A 13,167-nucleotide genomic window follows, 5' to 3' on the forward strand; every position below is an offset into this window, starting at 1 on the left:
CCAATGGAGGAATAAGGCGGTGACCGTGAGGCGTTGGTAGTGGCCGTGGGCGAATATGGATGATGGTTGATGAGTGGATGAGGGAATGAGGTTTGATTGAGTAAATGGAAGAATATAAAGTTTGCGTATGTGCCTGTGATGATGGGTGGGAGTTGCAGCAGGTAATGGAGATGATCACGGGTATGGGGAAATCAAGTGTTGGAGGTGAAGATTGATGATGGCCGTGGGTGTTAATATGTCTTGTGGCAGTGGGTGAATATGGATGAAGGAAGTTGGAGGTTCAGTGTCAAGAAAAGATGAAGATGGATGCTCAGAGGAAGAGGATAAACCAATGCTATAAGATTCTAAAAATGGGGAATGTAGCAGACTTACCATAGCATAAGCAAAATGGAATAAGCATCGAAGGCAGTTATACAGTAAGCATACATGACCACACAGGGGAGCAAGATGCTTACCTCTCGGAGCTCTAGGGCTGCTGCTTGCTGCGAGAATCCGGTGACTTCCTCTCCTTCCTCCTCTGGCCTTTGTCTTTCTTTTCCGGTGCCAATGGTGGATATCCTTCTGTGACTGGATGATCGCTCTAGATGAACGTCCCTCGTGTGCCCCCTTTTCTCTTTTTTTCCCTCTGACCCCACAAAATCCTGCCCAAAAATCTTTGGAAAATCTCCTCCGCTAACCACCTTGTCCCCCCCAAGATCTTGGAAAAAAAAAATCCTTTTTCTAACAACCTGCTCCCCTCCTTCAGACACGCTTCCCATACGCCAATTCCCACGTTTTTCATTTTTTCTATTTTTTATTTTTTATTTCAATTTTATTTTATTTATTTTCATTATTTTTAATTTTAATTTTATTTTTCAATTTCAATTTTTTTTTTAACTATTTTGATTAATTGACTTTATTAAAACAAATTGCAGATAAGAAAAATAGAAATTGAATTAAAAACAAAAATCTAAATACATAAAAAAAAACAAAAAAGGTAAAATAAAATAAAAAACCAATAAAAATCCATTTTTTACAACCCGGACAAAATTGAGTGTTGACAATAAGTGTTCTCTTTTAGTGGGCTAACTTTATGAATTTGGCCAATAAAAAGGGTTCCAACAAACGGCCTTGATCATATGATGCAAAACAAGCAATTGATTCAATCATAGAAAACCTGGGCAAAGTCATTCATGCTTTCAGAGTAATAGCATTCAAACATAACAACTCTGGAGCTCAAAACCTCACATATAAGCTCATTCACATTTGACATACACATCCTGCTTAATCTCACAATCACAATCATAATATCATGCATTTGTTCACAAAGTTTGTGAATAACCTGTATAAGCATTTTAATGTGCACATCATCTCAACATCAATCAATCAATAAACATCATTCAGCATTACTTATCACACAATCACAGTTAATAGCAAACCATCATAACAAACCGGGTGTTCAATAGAGTACATCAAACCCCTAATCTAAAAACAAACAATACTTACAGAATACTGGGTTGCCTCCTAGTAAGCGCTTGTTTAACGTCACGAGCCTGACCCAAACTTTCAAGGATCAACCAACAACATCATTGTGGAAAATTGTTGCACCTCTCCCCCTAGATAGGGTTTGAGACGTTGACCATTCACCACCCAACTTCTCTGTGGATCATCAGCAGCTGGATTAAATATTTCAATTGCTCCATGCGGATGCACTTCTTTTATCACATATGGTCCTGACCATTTTGACTTCAGCTTCCCAGGAAATATCTTCAATCTTGAATTGAACAATAGTACCTGTTGTCCTGGATTGAAAACTCTATTCACCAACTTCCTGTCATGATAAAATTTAATTTTGTCTTTGTAAGCCTTGGATGAATCATATGCATGTAATCGCATTTCTTCAAGCTCCAAAATATGCCGTCTGCGTGTGCATTGAGTTTCATAAGGATCAAAATTCAAGAATTTCAAAGCCCATAATGCTCTATGCTCCAATTCTACTGGCAAATGGCATGGTTTCCCATAGACTAATTGAAATGGTGATAATCCCATAGATGTCTTCATTGCTGTCCTATAAGCCCAAAGAGCATCATCCAATTTGAGAGACCAATCCTTTCTTGATGAAGTCACTGTTTTTTCCAGGATCCTTTTTATCTCCCTGTTAGACACCTCAGCTTGTCCATTAGTTTGTGGATGATAAGGTGCAACTACCTTATGTTTTACTCCATAGTGTTTGAGTACTTTCTCTAGCTGATAATTGCAAAAATGAGATCCTCCATCACTGATCAACACTCTTGGAGTGCCGAAACGTGAGAATATCTGCCTCTTCAAGAATTTAATTACCATGCTAGCATCATTTTTAGGACAAGCTAATGCTTCCACCCATTTACTCACATAATCTACTGCTACCAGAATATATTCATTGTTGAAAGATGGAGGGAAGGGTCCAACAAAATCAATACCCCAACAATCAAAAACCTCAACCTCTAAAATACCTTGTAAAGGCATCTCATGACGTTTAGTGATTGTCCCTACTCTTTGACATTTATCACAATTTCTAGCATGATTATGGGCATCTTTAAACAAAGTTGGCCAATAAAATCCTGATTGGAGAACTTTTGCTGCTGTTCTTTCTCCATTAAAATGTCCTCCATAAGGTGAATCATGACAATGCCAGAGAATTCCTTCTGCTTCTTCATTTGTAACACATCTCCTCAGAAGATTATCTGCTCCAATTTTGAACAAATAAGGATCATCCCAAACAAACTGCTTGGCATCATGCAAAAATTTCTTTCTTTGTTGCCAAGTTAAGTCTTCCGGCATGACCCTTGCAGCTTTGAAATTAGCCATATCAGCAAACCAGGGTCTCTGCTGAATATACATGAGTGATTCATCTGAAAAAGATTCCCAGATTTCAGACTCCTTGCTAGTTACCTCATTGTTGACTAACCGTGACAAATGATCAGCAATTAAGTTTTCACTTCCTTTCTTATCACGGATGTCTACATCAAATTCTTGCAATAGTAATACCCATCTAATCAGACGTGGCTTAGAATCTAGTTTTGTCAACAAATATTTGATAGCTGCATGATCTGTATAGACAGTCACCTTGGACCCAATAAGATAAGGTCTAAATTTCTCTAGAGCATACACAATAGCAAGAAATTCTTTCTCTGTGGTAGCATAATTCAATTGAGCATCATTCAGAACCTTGCTAGCATAATAAATTGGATGAAATTTTTGTTCTTTCCGCTGGCCAAGGACAACTCCTATTGCAGAATCACTTGCATCGCACATTAATTCAAAATTTTGATTCCAATCTGGCGCTACAATTACTGGAGCTGACACTAACTTCTTCTTCAATGTATCAAAAGCTTTCAGACATTCTTCATTCATTACAAAAGGCGCATCCTTCATCAAAAGATTACTCAATGGTTTAGCACTTTTTGAGAAATCTTTGATGAATCTTCTATAAAACCCAGCATGACCAAGAAAACTTCTAATCCCCTTTACATTTGTTGGTGGAGGTAGTTTCTCAATGACTTCTACTTTAGCTTTGTCTACCTCAATTCCTTTAGCAGAAATTTTATGTCCCAATACAATTCCTTCAGTTACCATGAAATGACATTTCTCCCAATTAAGAACAAGATTTGTCTGAACACATCTTTTGAGGACAGTGTTCAAATTAGCCAAACATCTTTGGAAAGAATCTCCAAAACTGAGAAATCATCAATGAATACTTCAATGCATTTTTCTAAGAGATCTGCAAAAATTGCCTGCATACACCTCTGAAACGTAGCTGGAGCATTACATAATCCAAAAGGCATCTTTCTATATGCAAAGATACCAAAAGGACAAGTAAAAGCCGTCTTCTCCTGGTCTTTTGGATCTACCACAATTTGATTGTATCTCGAATATCCATCTAGAAAACAATAGAAAGCCTGCCCTAATAACCTTTCTAACATCTGATCCATGAAAGGAAGAGGAAAATGATCATTCCTAGTAGCTTTATTTAACTTCCGGTAATCAATGCACATACGCCAGCCAGTAACTATCCGAGTAGGAATAAGTTCATTCTTATCATTATAAATTACTGTCATCCCACCTTTCTTTGGAACCACCTGTACTGGACTCACCCATTCACTGTCAGAGATTGGATAGATGATACCTGCTTCTAGTAGTTTCAACACTTCTTTTCTGACCACCTCCTTCATAATAGGATTTAACCTTCTCTGTGGTTGAGCACTTGGTTTATAATCTTCTTCCATAAAAATCTTGTGCATGCAATAAGTTGGGCTAATACCTTTGAGATCTGATATTGACCACCCAATTGCTTCTTTGTTGGCTTTCAAAATTTCTATCAACTGCTCTTCTTCTTGTAGAGATAAAGAGTTATTGGTGATGACTGGCTTTGTTCCATCTTCCTCTAGAAAAACATATTTCAGATGTGATGGAAATCTTTTTAATTCTGGTGTCTGTGCTTTGACTGCTTCTTCTTTATCAATTATTTCGAATATTGGATCTTCCTCCGGACTCTTTTTCAATGTTTCCAAGTCCATCAGACATTCATCAATCAATTTCTCTTCTTCTTCATCTAAATCTTCACATGCATTAATGAGAGTTTTTTCCAATGGAGAAATATTTCGCACCATCCTTTCTTGCATCATACAAACTTCATCAAGTTCATCAAATTGAAAACATGCTTTGTCATCATTTGGATATGTCATGGCCTTGGATACGTCAAAAGTGACTTCTTCATCATCAACTCTCATTTTAAGCTTACCATTCTCTACATCAATCAGAACTCTAGCAGTCTTCATAAAAGGTCTCCCAAGAATAAGAGGAACATCACTATTCCCTTCCATCTCCATCACAATAAAATCCACTGGGAATACAAATTTGTCAACCTTTACTAGAACATCTTCAACCACTCCAGATGGATATTTAAGAGACCTGTCCGCCAATTGAAGAGCCATTCTGGTTGGTTTAATTTCCAACCCCTGAATTGTTCTGCACATGGATAGCGGCATTAGATTAATGCTAGCTCCCAAATCAATCAATGCTCTTCCAACTTTCACATCTCCTATGGTGCATGGAATAGTAAAGCTTCCTGGATCTTTAAGTTTAGGAGGTAGTTTCTGTATGATTGCACTACAGTTACCTTGTACATTGATAGTTTCCTTTTCAATATACTTGTGTTTCTTTGTGAGGAGTTCCTTCAAAAACTTTGCATATGCTGGCATCTGTTGCAATGCTTCAGAAAATGGTATGGTGATCTCAAGCTTCTTAAACAACTCCATGAATCTTTCCAACTGCTTTTCTTTCTCCTTCCTTGAATAACTCTTTGGATAAGGAAGTGGCTTTTCATACTCTTTTTCTTTTTGTCTCTCCTCTCTCTCTTCTTCTTTTTTCTTTTTCTCTCTCTCAACTCTTTCTTTCCACTCACATGTTTCTTTTTCACTCTCACTCTCATTTTCTTTCTCTTTTCTTTCTTGTTTTCTCTCTTCTAACACTCTACCACTTCTGGTCACAACAGTTTTACACTCCTTTCTGAGATTATCATGTTTCATCTTGTCAATTATTCTCTTAACATAAACCTCCATATTTTTAAATGCAGCATCTACATTCTGACAATAAGACGCATTTGTCTTCAAGAATCTTTGGAAAGTCTCTTCAAGTTTTGTTGTTTTCTCAATTGGAGTAGATTGCATTTGCCATTTTTGTTGTTGCACTTGAACCATTGAGACCTGTTGTATTTCCTGTGTTATTTGAGAAAGCTTCATTATTACCTCTTCAAGCTGTTGAGATATAATTCTATTTTGAATAAGCAAAGCATCATTTGACTGTAACAACTCCTTCTGACTATGATATCCTCTTTCAATGTTGAATTCGTTGTCACTAATAGCCATATTTTCAATAATTTCAGTTGCTTCCTCTGGAGTTTTCCATTTAATGTTTCCTCCTGCTGAGGCATGAAGCATCATCTTAGTTTGTGAACCAAGACCTCCAAGGAAAGTTAGGACTACTTCTTCTTCTTTGAAACCATGCATGGGCGTTTTTTGTAACAGGCTTTTATATCTGTCCCATGCATGCCCAGTGATTCTTCCATGCCCTGCTTAAATGAAGATATCTCTTGCTTGCCTTTTATCCTCTTAGATTGTGGAAAGTACTTGTTTAAAAACTTTGTCACCACTGCTTCCCAATCTGTGAAACTTCCTTCTGGAAAAGAATTCAACCAAAGTTTAGCATTGCCTCCCAATGAGAAAGGAAACAAGCTAAGTTTGATCGCTTCATCTGGCACCCCATTAATTTTGACTGTGTTGCAAATCTCATTGAAGGTAGTGAGGTGCTCATATGGGCTTTCATGAGATAACCCATTGAATTGGTTGCTTTTTACCAATTGGATCAGTGCTGGTTTGACCTCCATGTTAGCTGCATTGACTCTAGGTCTAGCTATACTGTTAAAGTGCTGAGGTCCAGCTATATTGGTGTAATCAGCAAGAGTTCTTCTGATATTATTGTTCTCCATATTTTCTGTGCTATGAACAGAACCTTGTGGTGATGGTTGTAACAGAGTTTCCGGAGGAGGGAAAAGTTCTCTAGATGTTCGGATTCTTCTCCTCCGTCTACTCTCGTCTAGACCTTCAAGAAGAGGTTCTGCTGTTTTCTTGCTCCTAGTTCGAATTGCCTCCTGCATACACAAGAACACAAAACCCTAGAATATTTGGTTAGCACAAAAAGATATAGGAGAAGATAAAAACAGAAAACAGAAAATAAAATAAAATAAAATAAAATAAAAACCGAAAAAATAAAAACAGAAAATAAAAACAGAAATTCAAAATTAAAGTCAAAGATAATCAATAATCACACAAATTAACCAGTTAAACCAGAGTCCCCAGCAACGGCGCCAAAAACTTGATGGACAAATTTATGAACACCAAAATATGATGTCACAAACTTGTTTTTCAATCGGCAAGTATGACCGAATCGTTCAAGTAATAAACTTGGTAAGACCAAGTATCGTTCTTCCCAAAGGACTCACTACCTAGTTTAGTTGTGTGGTTTATTGATTAGCTAAGACTTAAAGACAAAATATTTGGATTTTATATGCAAAAGACGAAAATTAAATATGTATGCATGAAGTTTTGATCAATGGCAAAAGTAAAAGATAAACACTTTCAATGAAATATATGTATGAATATGTTGTTGGGGTTCAATTTCATCTTATCCACTCTCATATATTTTAGGAATTCAACATTCAAATCATTAATGTTAATGCCACTCTCTAAAGTACCTTTCAAGAAGGCTTCTCCCTAATCACGAGTTCATACAATTCCTAGCATTCCTAATGATCAGTTCATAAGTGCAGGAGCTTAACGACAACCAATATGATATTGGGAGAAATTCCCCGGATCTAGACTTCCCCGTACGCGCCCGTATCGACAAAACCAATAATCATGCATCGAATGAGTTAAACAATGCAAGCATTACGCAAAGAGGAAAAACCCTAACTAATGATGAAAGAAAGCATAGATCTTAAATAAAAGATGTAAAAACAAATTCCATATATGAGAGCTTCAAAAGATTACATTGATTCCCCAACAAACATACAGAGTTTAGTTCACCATATTCATGGTGAACCTAGATGAATTACAATGAAAGAATGAAAGATAAAACCCATAAAATTACAGAAAATTAGGTCCAAGCCCATAAAAGTGCCGCTCAGCGGTAAGTGCGTCAGACGTTTCTTCCCCTCAGCGGCCATTTTGCCCCTCAGTGGATCTCCCGTAAGCTCCTGAGTGCCGCTCAGCGGTAAACTGCCGCTGAGCGGTGACTTCGGCTTCTCCTTTTGCACTTTTTGATGTCTTTTCTGATTCCATCTCTCACCTTCTTCACTTCTTTCACCAAATTCACCTTAAAACCTGCACAAAAACACTGAAATCAAGCATAAACCTGTCCAGCTCTCTTATTTATGAAAATATGAAGAAAAACATGATTTCAAGCTAGTTTCTAAGTGTAAAGGTTGCTTTTAGTGTCAATTTTAATCATGAAAATAACAGTTTTTCAACTGTTATCAGTAATTGAATATAACAATCAGTTATAACAGAATTAGCAATAGTTAAAACAATAATTGAATGTACAATTAATGCAATCGACTATCATTTAATGCCTGGTCAACATATTTAAAAATATGACCCTTATGTTAGTTATTACCAGCATTTAACTGATTTTCAAAACATCAACTAACTTATTCGCATACATAGTGCATGCATTCGATTAAGTGAAATATTTTTGCACAGTTTTGAAAACTTTTCTCTTTGAAAAAGCTCAAAGCACACTTCAAAAGAGTTTATGCAAACACACGAGTTTTAATCGATTCACCCCATAATGTAATCGACTTAAAATTGTTGTTTTGCCACACATTTAAAGTTCAACCATAGTGCTTGTGATTTTTCTTTTCCCGAAAACATATGTCATACATACACATATAAAATCAAATATTTCACACAGCGATATGCAATGAACAACACAAACATAGCTCAAACATGTTCTCAGATATGCTTTAACAGATTTAACACATTAAAGAAAAGCATATGACATGTAACACATAATATACATGTGTTATTAATTATGCGTTGTCATCCTCAAAATCTTAGATATTACTACGATTGTGGGTTAAGCTAAACCTGTGCTCCCCCTGTCAACAATCTCAACAATTTTAAGGCTAAGAGTGGAAAAACTAACTCTAAGAAATTTATTGATATAAGGAAACCTATTTTACTGCAATACTATTGGCCATACAGTAAGGAATTGTTATTATAGGAAAATTGGTGTTCCTAAAGAGAAAATTCCTGTGACTAGCAAAAAAGGCCCCAAGTTTATATGGGTACCTACAACAAAACCATTTACAAGTTTTGCATGGAAGTAAGTTGATTCAGAAGCAGAGAGCGCTCAAGGATGCATTTAAAATATGAACATATCAAAGGTTCTAGAGCAACTATCTGTGGTAACATCTGTTTCTGTAAACTCAAGCATCCATGCATCCTTGTTGTTGTTTATGAATGTATGTATAGTGTATGAATGATGTGTGCTTGTTTGTTTTAAGTATTTGGATGAAAAACATCTTTCACGAATTTTAACCGATTTCGTTATTAGTGAAATCGATTGAACTATTTGTATGTGCTTTATGTGTTATCTGAATTTTTGATGCAAAACTTAATCGACATCAAAATTAACAGAATCGATTAAAATGTTTTATTTTAGTTTTCAATTTCTGGAATTTTAAATGGACTTTCTGCTTCTAAAAGTTATGAATGGGCCTGATGCTCAAAATAATTGATGCACAGTCTTATAAATACTTGATGTATGATGAGTCAATATTTTCTTGACTTTCACTTAGCTTATTGTACTACATTTAATTAGGGAATTGTGCAAGAATGTCCATTATTTCCCCAATTTTGCCATTTGTGCTTATTTTGCTCAATAATTCTTATTTTGATTAATTTGAATGATCTCAAGCTAATTATTGTCATTATGAAATACAGGGGAAGTTTTGGAAATATATTTTGGGACATTAAAGGGCTACCACCACTAGTGGAAAAATACCTTTCTATGACGACCTATTATGATGGATAAAAATTATCCATCATAATAGGTTGACTGGTGGCAGAATAGTAATAAAAATAAGACATATTATAACGTAGATTTGTAAATAAGTTATAATATGAAACGCGATGACAAACTTGTAAATAAGTTTAAGACATATTATGACGTAGTTTTGTATATCAGTTATAATATGAAATGCAGTGGCAAACTTGTAAATAAGTTCAAAACCTTTTATTATGTAGATATATGCTCCTGTTGGAATATCTTGGTGTATTATGACGGAGATTTAGAAATCAGTTATAATATTTCTTCCTCTCTAATTTTTCACATTTCCCTCTCGCTATCTCTAATTTCATTTCACGTTCCCTGTCACTCTCGTTCCTCTCTTACCCTTGCATTTTAGAACACTCTACGCATGTGCTTTTCTCGGAGATTGCTTGTGCCTCCGCTACCTCTTCAGTCATAAGCTTTCATTTATGCTCCATGTTTCCCCTTCGCTCATAAGCTTTGCTCCGCTCACACAAAACTCACTTAAAAACCAAAAACCCGCATCCAATCTCTTCCTATCATCACGCGACAATGCATAACCTATTTTTGGTAATTTGGAAAATCATCTGTGTTTCGTTTTGATTCTGGTAGAAGAGATGTATTTGGCCTGAACCAAGTGTATATAGCTCACAGGATGAATGGACAACGAACTTGAAAACAATTCTTGACTGGTCTCCGTTCACATCAAAGGGGGAGCTCATGCTTCGGTTCATTGCAATTTTATTTTATCTTGAAAAAAATTATTATTTGGAAATTGATTAGAAGTAAATATTTTTGTATACTATTATTTTGATTTTGGGTAATATTTCAAGTTGTTGTTTGCCTGTAGAAAATAACTTATCCTTGGGTAATTTTTAAAGATTCATTGTCTATGAACTCATTAATTGTGCATCTCTAAGCTCCCTTCACTGTTGTGCAACTGTTCTTCTGATGAGAAAGCTTCATAAGATGCAAAAATTACAGTACAGTGTCCGATGTCATTTGGATTGAATAGTCAAAGACAAAACAACTAAGAAAAAGAAAAATTGAATATACTCTAATTTTAACATCACACATCTGTCATTTTTTTAATAATTTATTATTTATTTGTTATTAGGCTAATATACACTAAATCCAATAAAAAAAATACATAATTTGTGTCAATGTATCATTAACTTAAATTGAATTGTTATCAATTAATTAGTGAAGTAGCAAACAAACAAACCATTTAACTAACACAAAAGAAGGACTTCATTCAACCAAAAAAAAAAGAAAAGAAAGGTATGCAGGTCAATACTTTCTAAATCAGTTTTCCTTCAGAAAAATTTAAGTTTTCTACAATTTGTTTTCTACAAAGCCTAACGTTAAGTAAATGTTAAAGTGTCACCACTTTCTTGGTTTCAGTTCATTGGCGCAGAACGTTAATATGGACCAAAGTTGGATAAATTCTAAACGAACAACAGAAGAATATGAGAGAAGAGTGGAACAATTTATTGAATTTGCTACGAGGAATTCAGCAAATAATAATGAAAGATTTTATTGTCCATGTGTGAATTGTTTGAACGAGCGGAGACTACCCATTGCAGTAATACGAGAGCATGTTTTTTGTGATGGGTTCCTAAGGAGCTACACTAAGTGGACATGGCATGGTGAATTAGTAGAAGTGACAATAGCACATGTGTCTTAAACTGAAGCAGGAGAAGTGGATTTCGTTATGGAAGATGGTTTGGAGCAAATGATTCGTGATGTTGGAGATGATGTCATTGCAAGATCACATATGTATGAAACTTTGTGTAGTGATGCAAAAATGCCTTTGTATTCGAGGTGCATTTTAAGTACACTCGATTGTCGGCAATATTAAAACTATTTAATGTGAATGCAAGAAATGGGTGGAGTGATAAGAGTTTCACCGAATTGCATGAGTTAGTGAGTGACTTCTTCTTGAAGGTAACACGATGCCAACATCTAATTATGATGCAAAGAAGATATTATGTCCAATGGTTATGAAGTGTAAAAAGATTCATTCTTGTCCGAACGATTGTTTTGTATAGGAAGGAATATGAAAAGTTACATCATTGTCCACATTGTGGGTTATCAAGATACAAGAAAAAAGATGGTGCCTTCGAAGATGATGTGAGGAAGGGTGTTCCAGCAAAGGTGTTGGGGTATCTTCCTATAATTCCAAGGTTTAAAAGATTATTTGCTATTGTCAAAGATGCAAAACTCATTAGATGGCATGCAGATGAAAGTAAAAGAGATGGTCAAATAAGGCATCCAGCTAATTGTAGTCAATGGCAGACAATAGATTCAATGTTTCCATATTTTGGAAATGATCCAAGAAACCTTAGACTTGGACTTGCTACAGATGGAATGAACTCATACGGTAACTTGAGTAGTAGACATAGCTCATGGCCTGTCATGTTAGTGTCTACAACTTACCTCCTTGGTTGTGCATGAATCGTAAATACATCATGTTATCTTTAATGGTTTCTGGTCCATGACAACCAGGAAACAACATTGATGTTTATTTAAGCCCGCTAGTTGAAGATTTGAAAATGTTGTGGGAGGAAGGCGTTGATGTGTTTGACGGGTACACAGGCTCCACTTTTAAGTTGCATGCCATGTTATTTTGTCCAATCAATGACTTTCCAGCATATGGTAATTTGAGTGGGTATAGCACAAAGGGTCACAAAGCATGCCCTATATGTGAAGAAGGCACGTGTCACCATCAACTTAAGCATGGAAAGAAAACGGTTTATATTGGATATCGAAGATTTCTTAGTGCAAACCATCCTTTTCATAAATTAAAAAAAGCATTTAATGGATGTCAAGAAAATGAAATAGCTCCAACACCTTTAAGTGGATTAGAAGTATATGAACGTGTAAAGGACATCAATGTTGTGCTTTGCAAGACAAAAAAGCAAGCCACAACAACAAACATATGGAAGAAACGATCAATCTTCTTTAATCTCCCATATTGGAGAATGCTTGATGTGAGACATTGTATAGATGTCATGCATGTAGAGAAAAATGTGTGAGACAGTATTATTGGAACACTCCTTAATATTCAAGGCAAGACAAAAGATGGTATGAAGAGTCGCTTGGACTTGGTTGAAATGGGAATAAGAGAACAATTAGCTCCACAATCTCATGGCAAACGAACATACTTGCCTCCAGCATGTCACACATTATCTAAACAAGAAAAGAGAAGTTTTTGTGAGTTTTTACGTGGTGTGAAAGTTTCGCATGGTTACTATCTATGGATTTCTTGATCCTATTATAATTCAAAGTGTAGGAAATAAATCAGAGGAGATGCAAAAGTACTTGATAGAAATGTTTGAAAAAGTTGGTAAAGAGGTGTACTTAGCACCTTACATGCATAAGTAAGTACATAATTTTTGAAGTTTTCATGACTAGTTTAAAAGTTTCTTTTAATTAATATTATTTTAACCCTTAGGGGTCATTGGCAATTGCTAGTTATTGTTCCTGATCGTTCTCTTGTAGTTCTCTTATGTTCCTTGCATAAGAAAGCTAACACATTGTCCATAAAAAATATAT

The 13,167-nt window shown here is 35.6% G+C and overlaps 1 pseudogene; it reads left to right on the plus strand.

Annotated features, from left to right (window-relative positions):
• Nucleotides 1–11,035: 11,035 nt before the first annotated feature.
• On the plus strand, nucleotides 11,036–12,881 carry LOC148203067 (uncharacterized; annotated as a pseudogene).
• Nucleotides 12,882–13,167: the final 286 nt, after the last annotated feature.

This window comes from Vigna umbellata, chromosome 3 (assembly GCF_029865625.1).
Source record: "Vigna umbellata cultivar VRB3 chromosome 3, Vumbellata_1.0, whole genome shotgun sequence".
In the NCBI taxonomy this organism is placed as follows: Eukaryota; Viridiplantae; Streptophyta; class Magnoliopsida; order Fabales; family Fabaceae; genus Vigna; species Vigna umbellata.